This window comes from Panulirus ornatus, chromosome 8, assembly GCF_036320965.1.
Source record: "Panulirus ornatus isolate Po-2019 chromosome 8, ASM3632096v1, whole genome shotgun sequence".
Classification (NCBI taxonomy): domain Eukaryota; kingdom Metazoa; phylum Arthropoda; class Malacostraca; order Decapoda; family Palinuridae; genus Panulirus; species Panulirus ornatus.
This window is the reverse complement of record NC_092231.1, coordinates 40,001,871-40,014,878: the sequence shown is the minus strand read 5'-3', so window position 1 is coordinate 40,014,878 and position 13,008 is coordinate 40,001,871.

The window sequence follows — 13,008 nt, the reverse complement described above, 5'->3', positions numbered from 1 at the left end:
ATGCTATACTTCAGTAACGGGTTAGGGATAATGTCAACTTCGTCTCTTCCACAAACAGATTCCTGCGGATATTTCTCTTGCTACAAGGAATTCATAATAGAGCCTTCATTCATTAAGTCTCATTCCCATCAATTATCAATGAAGTGGGTTATATATATATATATATATATATATATATATATATATATATATATATATATATATATATACATGTATTTATTTTGCTCTCTCGCTGTCTCCTGCGTTACCGAGGTAGCGCAAGGAAACAGACAAAAGAATGGCCCAACCCACCCACATGCACATGTACACGTCCACACACGCAAATATGCATACCTATACATCTCAACGTATACATATATATACACACACAGACATATACATACATACACATGTACATAATTCATACTGTGCCTTTATTCATTCCCATCGCCACTCCTCCACACATGAAATAAAACCCCCTCCCCCCGCATGTGCAAGAGCTAGCGCTAGAAAAAGGCAACAAAGGCCACATTCCTTCACAATCAGTCTCTAGCTGTCATGTATAATGCACTGAAACCAAAGCTCCCTTTCCACATCCAGGCCCCACAGAACTTTCCATGGTTTACCCGAGGCGCTTCACACGCCCTGATTCAATCCATTGACAGCACATCGACCCCGGTATACCACATCGTTCCAATTCTCTCTATTCCTTGCACGCCTTTCACCATCCTGCATGTTCAGGCCCCGATCACTAAAAATCTTTTTCACTCCATTTTTTCACCTCCAATCTGGTTTCCCACTTCTCCTCGTTCCCTCCACCTCTGACACATGCATCCTCTTGGTCAATCTCTCCTCAATCACTCTCTCCATGTGACCAAACCATTTCAAAACACCCTCTTCTGCTCTCTCAACAACACTCTTTTTATTACCAAACATTTCTCTCACCCTATTATTACTTACTCGATCAAGCCACCTCATATCACGTATTGTCCTCAAACATCTTATTTCCAGCACATCCACCCTCCTCCGCACAACTCTATCTATAGCCCACGCCTCGCAACCATATAACTTTGTTCGAACAACTATTCATTCAAACATACCCATTTTTGCTTTCCGAGATACTGTTCTTGCCTTCCACACATTTTTCAACGTTCCCAGAACTTTCGCCCCCTCCCCCACCCTTTGACTCACGTTTCCATTGTTCCATCATCTGCCAAATCCACTCCCAGATATCTAAAACACTTCACTTCCTCCAGTTTTTCTCCATTCAAACTTACCTCCCAGTTGACTTGTCCTTTAACCCTAATGTACCTAATAACCTTGCTCTAATTTACATTTACTGACAGCTTTCCTCTTTCACACACTTTACCAAACTCAGTCACCAGCTTCTGCAGTTTCTCATCCGAATCAGCCACCAGGGGTGTATCATCAGCGAACAAGTGACTGTTCAATATCTATGCCATGAATCTATCTTAATCACTAATGAGAAAAATACATATGGGATATCTGCTCAGAACAAGAACAAGCAGGATCTGTACAACATCCAAGGTTTTGTGAAGCTGCTTTGTTGCTGTTCTCATCAGTGTGCACTTGTGATCCTGTCACATATGTTTTGGAATGCGTCCTGCAGCATACCTCTTGCCACCGTTTTCTATAGGTGTAAAGCCCACCAAGATTTCACTCGTATGATGCTTCTACCTCTCCCTGAACTAGAAATCTGAGGAGTTCTCATCCTTTCTTTTGCCTCTCCCGCTCCCAAAAGTCTTTCTCCCCTTAATATTCAGCTCTACACATACACAAGGAGCTCTGATCAATTTAATGATTTTTTCCCAGTACCCTATTTCATTTTCACCCAAAAATAGCCATGACTCTGGTATGTTTTTGCTCGAGCAATGTAAATCTCTAATAGAAAAGTGAAATTCGACATAACCTCCACAACAGAATACTATATTGATAATGAACCCGTGCAAGTATACGCGCCTGCAAGATGAATCTCACTTATCGACACTTATTGCTGTGTAATATATGACTTCTAGGGTTTCTTTGTGTCTCAGTTATTTTTTCTATTTGAGTCAAAAAGTTTGGTGAAATACACATAAAAGAAACCTTTCTATTTGATATGTTACACAAAGCCAGCATCAAAGGCCATTACTTTATTAGATACAGTGTGTAAAAAGCTCTTTGAAATTTCCTGTCTACACTTCTTCAGAATTGAAGGTGCTGTCTTTGTAACTATTAGAAAGTAGCGTCACTGACATGAAAGGAATTGCTGTTACCAATCCATATTCCTGAACTTCATAAGTTAGAATTGACGTATTACTGGAGCTCTTCCTGTATAAGTAGCCTGTGAGGCTATAACATGTTATGTACTGGATCTGTAGTTGACATGTACCAGTCTGGCGTGTGTAAGTTATCATGCTTGTGATAGCTGTGCCTTTGAACATCATCATACATCCTTTCTGCTCTCTGATCATCATCATCCCTCCTTTCCCTCCCATGAACATCATCCTTCTTTTCTGTTTCCTGAATGTTATCCCTCGATTTTGCTCCTAGAAATTTATCCCTTGTTTCTGCTCTCTGGTCGGCATCCCTAATTTTTACCACTTCAACAACATCCTTCGTTTCTGCTCCTTGATCAGCATCCCTGTTTTTTTCCCCTTGAACATCATCCTCCAATTTTGCTCTCTGATCATCATCCCTCGTTTCTGCTCCCTGAACATCATCTCCCGCTTCTGCCCCATGAACATCAACCATCTTTTCTACATCCTTAATATCAACTCTCTTTTATGTTCCCTGAAAATCATCTCTCGCTTCTGATGGGCCTTTGTTCTTGTGGTAACACTATAAATGGTACGATACACCTCAAAGCAAAAGACGTATGCAAACGTCAGCTCACAGACTGACACAGTATAACCAGTGACATTGCCACAGCCTTAAGAAGGTGGAAAGGGAGAGGAAGCAATTCGTATACGTAAGTTCACACTTTTCACATTGAACAAATATTTGGAGGTCACAATTTAAACAAGAACACGAGTCTGGGGGTTCAGGTTCTTTTCATTGCTACTCATATTCGTGGAAGTGATTATTGTGTTGCACACATATAGGTCACAAATGAAAACTCCTGTATTGTATGCTGGTGGATAGAATGCATCATATTAAACGTAGGAAGTGATGAGCTTTGTATTTCTGTCAATATTCTCATCGTAAACGAAGAGAAATATTTATGCGTTTCGCAAACAGATATTTCATACATAAAGGGCTGTTTTTGAGAGTGAATCTCCTCTGTATTTCTTGTGTTCACTCATGTAATAGTCTCTTTTCAAAACAGCCTCTGCAGACATTCATATACATATTCATAAGCTACGAGACCACCAAATCATGTAAGGCAAACAAATCCCTGAATAATGATTTCGAAAATGTAGAATTCTCTCAATTTGTATAGGCTAAGAAGGTTCATGGACAGACTCTTTTCTGTGAAGAGCGTTCCTGCAGCCCGTAAGACAAGTCCCTTACGATAAACCATAATACAAGGAGCAGATATGCAAAGACTGGTAGAGAGAGAATAGGAGACAATAAGCGGACAAGAGAAGCTCGTCGGAGCCAGGAGACCCTTTTTCTGAACCCTCTAGTATATATGCAAAGGTAAGCTTTCGGCTTTTGTTCAAGATGAAAATGAAGAAAATCTAGTCATAAAGAATAGAAATGAAATCTCCTGCAGGATTTTCCTGATGTGCTTACAACTTTTTCAAAACAAATAGGATTGTATTAATCGTCCGAAAAGAGAATTAAATCCTCATCGCAGAGCACATTACTGTTGTTGATGTAAATTAATCAAATAACAAAATTTTGTATCCAGAAAAAAGATTTATATAAACTGTGAAAAGGTAGCCTGATCTTTTGTCTGTTGAGTCGTCGAGAAAGTTGCCAAGCACACGATGACTGACCCTCATATGCAGCTTCAAATGATTTATCCATATCCTTAGGAAGATGGAAATTGCTCTGTGGTGTATTTCGGCAAAATATTATATTGTAGTGTAAACTATCTTCTGTACTATAAAAGGGCGACCCTGTCTTCTCTCTCTCTCTCTCTCTCTCTCTCTCTCTCTCTCTCTCTCTCTCTCTCTCTCTCTCTCTCTCTCTCTCTCTCTCTCTCTCTCTCTCGACGCACAAAGGACTGCCAGATACACGGCGACTATCCTTCATGTTCAATTGCCAACAATTCATCCTCTTCCTTGGCAAGCTTGTCGTTGCTTGTTGCTTGGGTGATATGTTTTTGGGATGATTTTTTTCATTATCTAGTGAAAAGGTTTTGCCGAAAGTATGAGAGATATGGAGAGGAAGATGGCAGGATGGGTGGTTTTGCCACTAAAAAATATCATTCCGCCTCTCTTTAGCGCAACAGAAGTTGTTGTCGGGTTGTCTACTCAGTGTAAGTTCGAGTCTGAGGATCGGGTATAGTGATTAAGACAAAGCAAAGCCTGTGTTTAGAAAGAGCATTCTGTCATTGTCTGATCTCAGTCCACCAGCTAGCAGAAATAGCTAACAGAGTGATTGAACGAGAGGTGTATTTGCCGTACCTTGATTAGAATCCATCAGCTCGTAGGCGATGCACAGCATTCTCCAGAAATCATCAAAAACATAATCATCCAGTCCATTACGGTGACATATGATTTGGATTATTCTCCACACACGTTCTTCGTTTTCCATGGTCTTCCGCAGGGGTTAACAGAAGAGGGCTCGAATCCGCTAGTGGTCAAGAATGTGGAAACATCAGATAGGAATGGCGGGTTATAGGACGACTTACTTGAAGATATTAGCACACTGTCCAAAATATCTATCATACCCCAAACCATCTGGCATCAGGGCAAAGATTCAGTTAATTGAAAAAATGGAAAGAGCTATCGATATGAGGAGCTTTAGGACGATAACAGAGAAAACACGACGAGACATTGAGAAACCAGCGATACTCTCCAGTCTAACTGAACTGACAGAGACATAAGTTGATATAGTGTTTGGAATGCGTTTCACTCGTCAGCATCATCCAGTATCAACACTAACATAGGGTTTCTTGTTTCGAAAGGTCTTCACCAACACTGATAGCAAATTCGTTCTCTTCATGGACGAAATTCAAGAACAATGGGGATCAAAGGTGTTGTAGGGATGTTGAAGCCTTCAAAGCCAGCAATACAGTGACAACTCTGTCTGAATACAGGGTGATCCCTAAATTTTCCCTTTGGCGCACAGTAGATTAAAGCAGTTGCCTGACGCAAAGTAAGAATATACAGTTAAATGGCATACTGAGCACACAACTATGTCCAGTTCGTCGCTATATAAACACTGCTGAATGCAAGTTAACATTCATAGCGGATTTTCGTTACGTGAAGGTGCCTGCAACATACTCGCTTATTTCGTAAAGGTTGTTGTTATACGCTGTGGTTGCTCTTCATCGTTAGCCATTGCTAAAAGTAAGATCACAAAAACACTCAGCAACAGTATACATTCAGTTGGCTACAATGTAAGCCACTGCATGGTAGTGGTTTGTCCATACAAGTGTTGGTTATGTACACATACAACCACTAAAAGAGAATTATGTATACCGGAGTAATTGCGATACAAATTTCACTCTTATAATGTGTTTAGTTTAGTAACAACGGTGGCATTATATTTTTAGCCTGTATGCACATGTTGTCAATGTTTATATATGGTCATAGAGTGTTATACATATGGTCGTTTACTGATTTTATGTGATAGATATATAGAGCCAATAGCGTGCATGTTAATTACCTATTTGTGATCCCCTGCTTTTACAATATGAGGTTGGAATTCTACTCTTATAAGGGCCCCATCTCCTAAAATTAGTTCTACGTATGTGAATATTCTACCGAAAGGCAGGGCTAACACGTAGTGCTCATTACAAGAACAATAACCAAAGTGAAGAATAAAAAATTGTGAAATATTCACTCTTGAGTGTTATGTGTGTAAGGTGTGTACCATTTTACACAGATATGTATCATATAGGCATAACTGTTCTATACAAATTATTGCTCGGCAATAACAGACTCATTATAAAGTAAAATATATCAGACAGTCATTTGCATAGACGAGCGCTGCATAGAATATAGATATAATGCGCAGGCCACTTGCAACATCAATCCACGTAAATGTCGTCTTAATTAGGAGTCTCATCAACTGGTTCGTCGTCGCGTGAAGGTAATTAAGGGTGAGACAAATGTTCCATTAATCCAGCGTAGTAAAATTAATTTCGTGGGATGTGTTGTGTGTGGTAATTAGCTGGGTGTGACCTCACGTTTCTTTGGTTTAACGGTTAGTCCTTTCACTATCTAACTCATACCAGTTGAGGAAATGCAAGAGTAACCAGGTTGTATCATGGAAATAAATATATTGATAAACTAAATGAAGTTTCATGCTAATGAACTTAGTGAAAATTACATTCCAAAGTCGAGATTAATTACTTACATGGTGCTCTTAATTGAAGGTGCATTCAGAGGGCTCTGGGAGAGATTTTAACGTCGATGAAGATCATATAAAGAGTAAATTTATATCAACTAAAAATCAATTAAGGAAATCAGACTTGCAATTTCAAGTTTCTTATGTTTTTAGATCTTGTCGAGCAAGTTGTTCTTAATAATGAAAACCTGATGGACATGGCTGGCTTTCTGTGCTCTTCGGGAGCCCCATAGAAAGGGATCCTGGGGTAAGAGGGTATGAAAGATATAATAAAGGCAGAGTTGTGATTATCAAATGTTATGCATAACTTATTTGTTGTGTTGTAGAGACTGGTGATTGGGTTCTGTATCAAGAAAAGTCGCTTTACCTTTAATTGGCTTCGAGTCTTATCCTACAAAGGACATGATGATTTAGATTGTAGCCACGGGAAAATACATCACACTAAACGTAAGGCATTGCATTCGAAACTAAATTCCGAAACTGTATGAAATTAGGCATCACGTATAGTATAAAGAATGTAGAGGATGTGTAACCTTTTTTGTCCACTTGAAATTTCTTGAAAACCTTTCCTGCTTCTTTATTCATATAAGAGACAAAAGACCATGTATTCTAAAACTGAATTCCAAGAAGATATTTCATATCTCGAAAACTGCTATGAGATCATTAAGCCTAATGGGAGAGAGAGAGAGAGAGAGAGAGAGAGAGAGAGAGAGAGAGAGAGAGAGAGAGAGAGAGAGAGAGAGAGAGAGAGAGAGAGAGAGAGAGAGAGAGAGAGAGAGAGAGATGTAGCCTGATCTAGATTTCTTATAACCATCAATTGGGTTTTCCCTGATGTAAGAGAGGGTATCCAACCAGTGTCGTCACGCATATATGAAAGATCGAGTTACAACGACGAGAGAATAGCGCGAGTTTATTACCCTCTTCGCTGAGTGTGAGATTTTTGGTACAGTTATTTGCATATGCACTGGTCTCTGGTACTAGATACAGAATATCATCAGGACAGAGTTCCAATGAGACTCCCCTGTGGAATATTTTAGATTGGATATTGCAACTGCCTGAGCGATTTCTCGTTTAGTTGTTAGGAAATTACTAACCACCCCATGAAGCTTCTGTCTGACTGCTCGTCATTTGTAATCGGCTCTGTCAAGAGGTCTAGCAGTTGCTGTATTGCCATCTCTTCCAGTGGCAGAAGAATTATTCTAAGAGGATCGCACGTGCCTTTTTGTCATATTTGAAAGTGCCAAGCAATAAATTTGCCTCGAAGGCTCAAGCTGATGAGTCTGAATGTACGTGGTTGCAACCAGGATGAAAAGAATGGAGAGGTAGGTGCTATCTATAACAGGGAAACTGGGATTTTCTACCTCTCGACTGAAACAAGGTTAAAAAATAAGATAGTGATATGGTTCGGATATGTTCAGGGTTCAAAAAAGGACAAAGGACGAAAGAAGGAGTTATCCTTCTGATAAGAAATGAGTAGAGATACTATGGTTTAAAGTTCTTGAAGGGAGTTCAAGGCTGATGTGTGTTAGAATGAAAGTAAGCTAAGTGACAGAGGATTAGTAACTTTCATTATCGAGGTCCGGAAGAGAAACTAATGCATTTGTAGCGGCGCTATGCAAGAATTATGGCAGTTTGGATGCTTGTTTACTAAAGGGTCTGAGTGCTAAAATGATTGATGTGTCTACTGAGGGTATGACCGAAGGTATCACATCTGCAATACAAAGGAAACATGTGAAATAGCTTGGAGTGTGCTGAAAGAAGGCCTAGTAAATAGGAATACTTTGGCCAAGGAAATGTGCATGCACAAGAGTACGTAGGTGAGTGGAGCTGGGAGGCAACTGGAGTTATTGAGTATGCGCTCGTTGACAAGGATTCAAAGGAGAGGTTGTTGGAAGTGAACGTGCTGAGTGAGGCGGTGGGTGGACCTCTCATCTGATTATATCTCGGTGAAGGCAAGTATAAAAATTGGTTTGGAGTTAAAATGAAAAAAAAAGAAAAAAAAAGAATCGTCAGACATGTGAAATAAGTGGTGCAAATGAGCGATCTTGGAGAATTAGGCTGTTTGCGAAGTACCAGAGGTGATTGAGTGATGAATGGGATATGGTAGGAGTCCTTGGATATAGGGGAGCAGAACCGAGGTGGAAAGTATTTAGGAAAAGAGGGATTAAGATTGAGAGTGAAGCATCTGCGATACGTATGATATATGGTGGAATGGAGGAATCATATTGATATGCTGGAGGAAGATTAAATGTCAGCCTAGGCTGCAAAAGTAGGTATGATACGTTTTATCCTACAGCAATGATAAAGCTAGAAAATGAGACAGTAAAATCCCCTGCTAATAAGATTTCTAGTAAGTCACCTCATGAGAGGACTGACCGTTGGTCAAGTTTGACAATGCAACAGCGATAACATAATGGTTGTAGTAAGTTCCATCTCGTATATCATCATTCAGTTAGCTTGACATCTGTGTTGACAGTCTAATGGAAGCCATCATTCAAGACAAGACTATTAGTAACTTGGAGGATCACGATCTTATCAGCGATTCACTGGTTGTTTTCGACTTATTTGTTCAAAGACGACAAACCCTGATTCACTTCTGTGGTATGATCAGCACCAATGATATGAGTAAAACGCCAGATGGCATTTGATTACATTTTCCGAAAGCATTTGATAAAATCCTTCATCAAAGTTTGATAGTAAAACTTGTACCTCGGTGATTAGAAATTTAGATGATTGGGCGTAAACATTGAGGTAGAAGTGCGGTTAAACGTAACAAGTGGTGTACCACAGGGATCAAGTATCAGTCTTTCCGATACGTATTACTGACGCTGGTGACGAGTTATCTGCAGACGACTCTATGCCGGGAGGTAAAATTAGACAAAGGTTTTTGCTGTGGATGAATTCTAACAAATCGGTAGATTTGGCTCACAGGTGGAAAAGGAATATTGATATTGATGGAACAAAATTTTACACGTCGGCAGTAGAAACAAAAAGAGAGACTATAATGTTTCCTCTTCCCTACTACTTTTATTCTTCATACGCCTGGTTTTCTTTCCTCTTTCTGCAGCTTTTGATATTCCTTCTCCCTTTATCATCATCGTCCTCTCTCCTCACTCCTCCTGGTCCTTATCATTCTCCCTTCCTTACACCATATACCTTCACACTCCTTTTCCTATTTCTCAACTTACTTCTCTTTCTTATACTCGTTCTTTTTCTTAGTTCCCTTAGGCCTTCTGCGCTGGTTGGCCTTCCTATTTTCTTAATCAATTTCAGGAGGGTCAAAGCTAATGAGAGCGTTGACCTTCCATCACAGGGGGAACTTAAAGATTAATTCTGACATTAAAACTTTCAATAGTAAAGACACTACAAAAACAATGGATGTCTGAAATATTCACGAGCTTGAAGAGCTGGGAAGCCAGAAAGTGTAGTGAGAAATTGTTCAGGAAAAAAAAAAAGAATTCATTGAATATTCTGAAGCTCAACGCTTAGTTTACACGAGAGTATGTTTGGAAAAAAAACTCAGATATAAATGATTTCCCAGGCAGAGCTAGTAGTGTCCCCCTCTGGGTGGACAGTCGACCATAATACGATGACATTTATCCATGTCTCTTTGGCCTCCTTGTTTTTTCTGCTAGATATTTGAAAACTTATTTTCGGGAATTACGAACGTGAGATAATTTATGTCCTCTTGTACGAAACTGCGTACTCTTGGTTCCCTTAAGGAGATTATCTGTGTTTATATCTATCTTACCTCATGTGGCCACAATGGGTTGAAAATATGGTCATTCAAATATCTATCTAAGGCAAGAATAAGAAACTTCGTCTGCACTTTTCTACAAAAAAAGAATAATTATTCTTGTCGCATCTTTCACACTTTCTTTCTCGTTCAGCTGCTCTTGAATATGATCGTAAACAAGTTTAATCTGCATATGGCCGTTAGTGCCTGGCGAAATGGGGTGTGAAGAATCTCCTGGGTTCCATTTGACTCTAGTGCTGGAGAGGGAGTACTAATGCAGCTGCGGTTATCGGCCATTTCCAAAACTTTAGTATATCTGTAGGACTAATCTTATTTTTTTTCTCCACACATTTACACCACTTAGAGTTTTTCTATTAAACCATCTTCCGTTTAACTCAGCGTAATTAGTACTTCAATTACCCTATATTTCCTAGAGATTCAATTATCCGATGATGATGTTTTTGCCACTTTTAACACTCCGTAACTTAGATTTCAATCCACGATTTCGTCTCGAGGAAAGAGTTGGTGCTTCAGACAAAATCGACACGGCAGTCGTATGTATACAGTGTATCTTTAACAAACTTTGATATCATCTAACATAACACTTGTCTATCGACAACTCCAGCTTTATTCACCTTTCAATTTATTGTTTCCGTAATCCATTAGATTCAAAACCATTCTATGACAGTCTTCCGAATGATCACAGATTTAGCTTGACATTGGCGAAAAAGCAAGGCTCTCATGTAATCCTTCGTAGCTCGCCTCTGCGCTGTTTGAGAATGAAGCTAAGGATTTCTTCTGTATGAACAAATGGATGTTACTTTGTTCAAAGGAGTGAGAATTAGTACAATGTTTCGGCTTCTGTTTTCGTTAGCCGTATGCTTGAGTTTCGGTACCTGAAACTTGGATCCACGGCACCCACTGGGCAGCTGTTTCCCATAAATTCAACTGTGGAGATGAATCATATGTGGATTGACCGTTGTGTTACCTTCATGTTTCTTTGTACACAGAATATGTGGAATTAACTCCAATCACTCTTTTCATAAGCTTCCCACTTTTAAGAATCGAGTCTACAATCTCCGATGAAACTTTAAGTAGCCACTGATTTCTTTTTAGCTCACACTCATTCTCTAATATTTCTTCCGAGATAGCCATGATTTTGCCGTATGCCATTGCCTGTGCTATTTTGTTTAGTATAAAAACAGAAATATACATATCTATTGAACTTCTTTCTATTTACCGTTAATAGAAAACGCTGAAATTCCTGAATATCTTAACATAAGACAGTACTTTAGAACAAAGGTGTCTTTCAATTGAACTAAAAACACATTTTGCAAATGTCAGATGCAAAAGTAATCTAAAATACAGTTAGCGTTAATTACCATAAATCTTGACCAAAAGCAGATAAACTCTATGTTTCCAGAGGAAAGCTCGTTGTAGTGCCCTTTTTGCAGCAAGGTATGCACTTATACCCAGAATAATGATGTTAATTATGCAACATGAAGCTAATGAAGGAAGGGTATCTTATATCTAAGAGAAAACAGCTTTTTCCTTTTTCAAGCTGATTCTTTTGGCTCGTAACATTAAATACAACAGCTGCTTTTTGAAAGAAAATGTAATAGTGAGATTATTATTCTCGCATGAATATTTTTGCCGTTTATGAAATGTTATCATTATTACGCTTATTTCACAGACAGAAATATATTAAACACTCTTACCCAGTTCTAAATCTTTATAAGGAGAATTGCTTCTTTGCTTATAAGGGTCTGGGTAAATGAGGTTGAGATGGATTACAAGGCAGAAGCAAGTCTTATCTGAGGAAACACATCTGTTAGCAAAGTGGACTACCAGTTAGTGCGCGAGTGCAATGGGTAGGAAATATTAAGAGGAACCCTAATTTTCAGCCTCATTTCTATCTTTGCAAGACTGCTGCTATATCATTACTGTACATATATAGAGATACGAAAGATATGGGACTAACATTTAACAAAAAGCAATCGCTCTCTTTACTGCGCTTCGCCACTTTATTTAGAGATTTATAGATGCTTACTGTTGATTGAGGTCTTCGAGTAGGGCCACCACCAGAGCTGCAAGGTACACCCCACAGCTGCTTCTGCTGCTGCTTCTGCTGGTAGTAGCCAAGAGAGATAAAATAAAGCTTGAAAGTATAAAGATGTTTCTGGATTGTACCGAATCGACCATTACTTCCCTTGCAAGGTACTGGACCAGATAAACTTACTTGTAAGTTAAACCGACTTGTAGGGTTTACTTATCTAAAACAAATACAAGCAAAGCAAAGCAAAGATAGAGCAGAATGCGACGAACACTCGCCAGAGCGAGGGGACAGAAACCCCCTTGTCTTTTATAGATCTCCGAGAGGGGACATAGGAAGGAGCCACACACACACACACACACACACACACACACACACACACACACACACACACACACACACACACACATACACTCACCAGCCTAAGATAGTACCAACCAGGGAAGGATGAACAGCTGGACTGGGTGTGGCCCGACTTCTGCGCCCAGGATTTGAACCCGGGAGGGCCCGCGCATCAGTCATGGTCAGTGAGTGTGTGTGTGTGTGTGTGTGTGTGTGTGTGTGTGTGTGTGTTAAACCTTGAATGTGTCAGTGTTAGACCAAACAACTCACGCGCTTGCCATAGGATAGCCGAAGTAGTTTCTATAGAACACATCTTTCTTCTATCACTGCGATGCGTATTTGGCGAACTATTCGCATGGAAGATATAGCATCAACCATCTAATACAACACTTTCCAAGACCCTCATAGATGCTTCATGTCCATTCGGTCA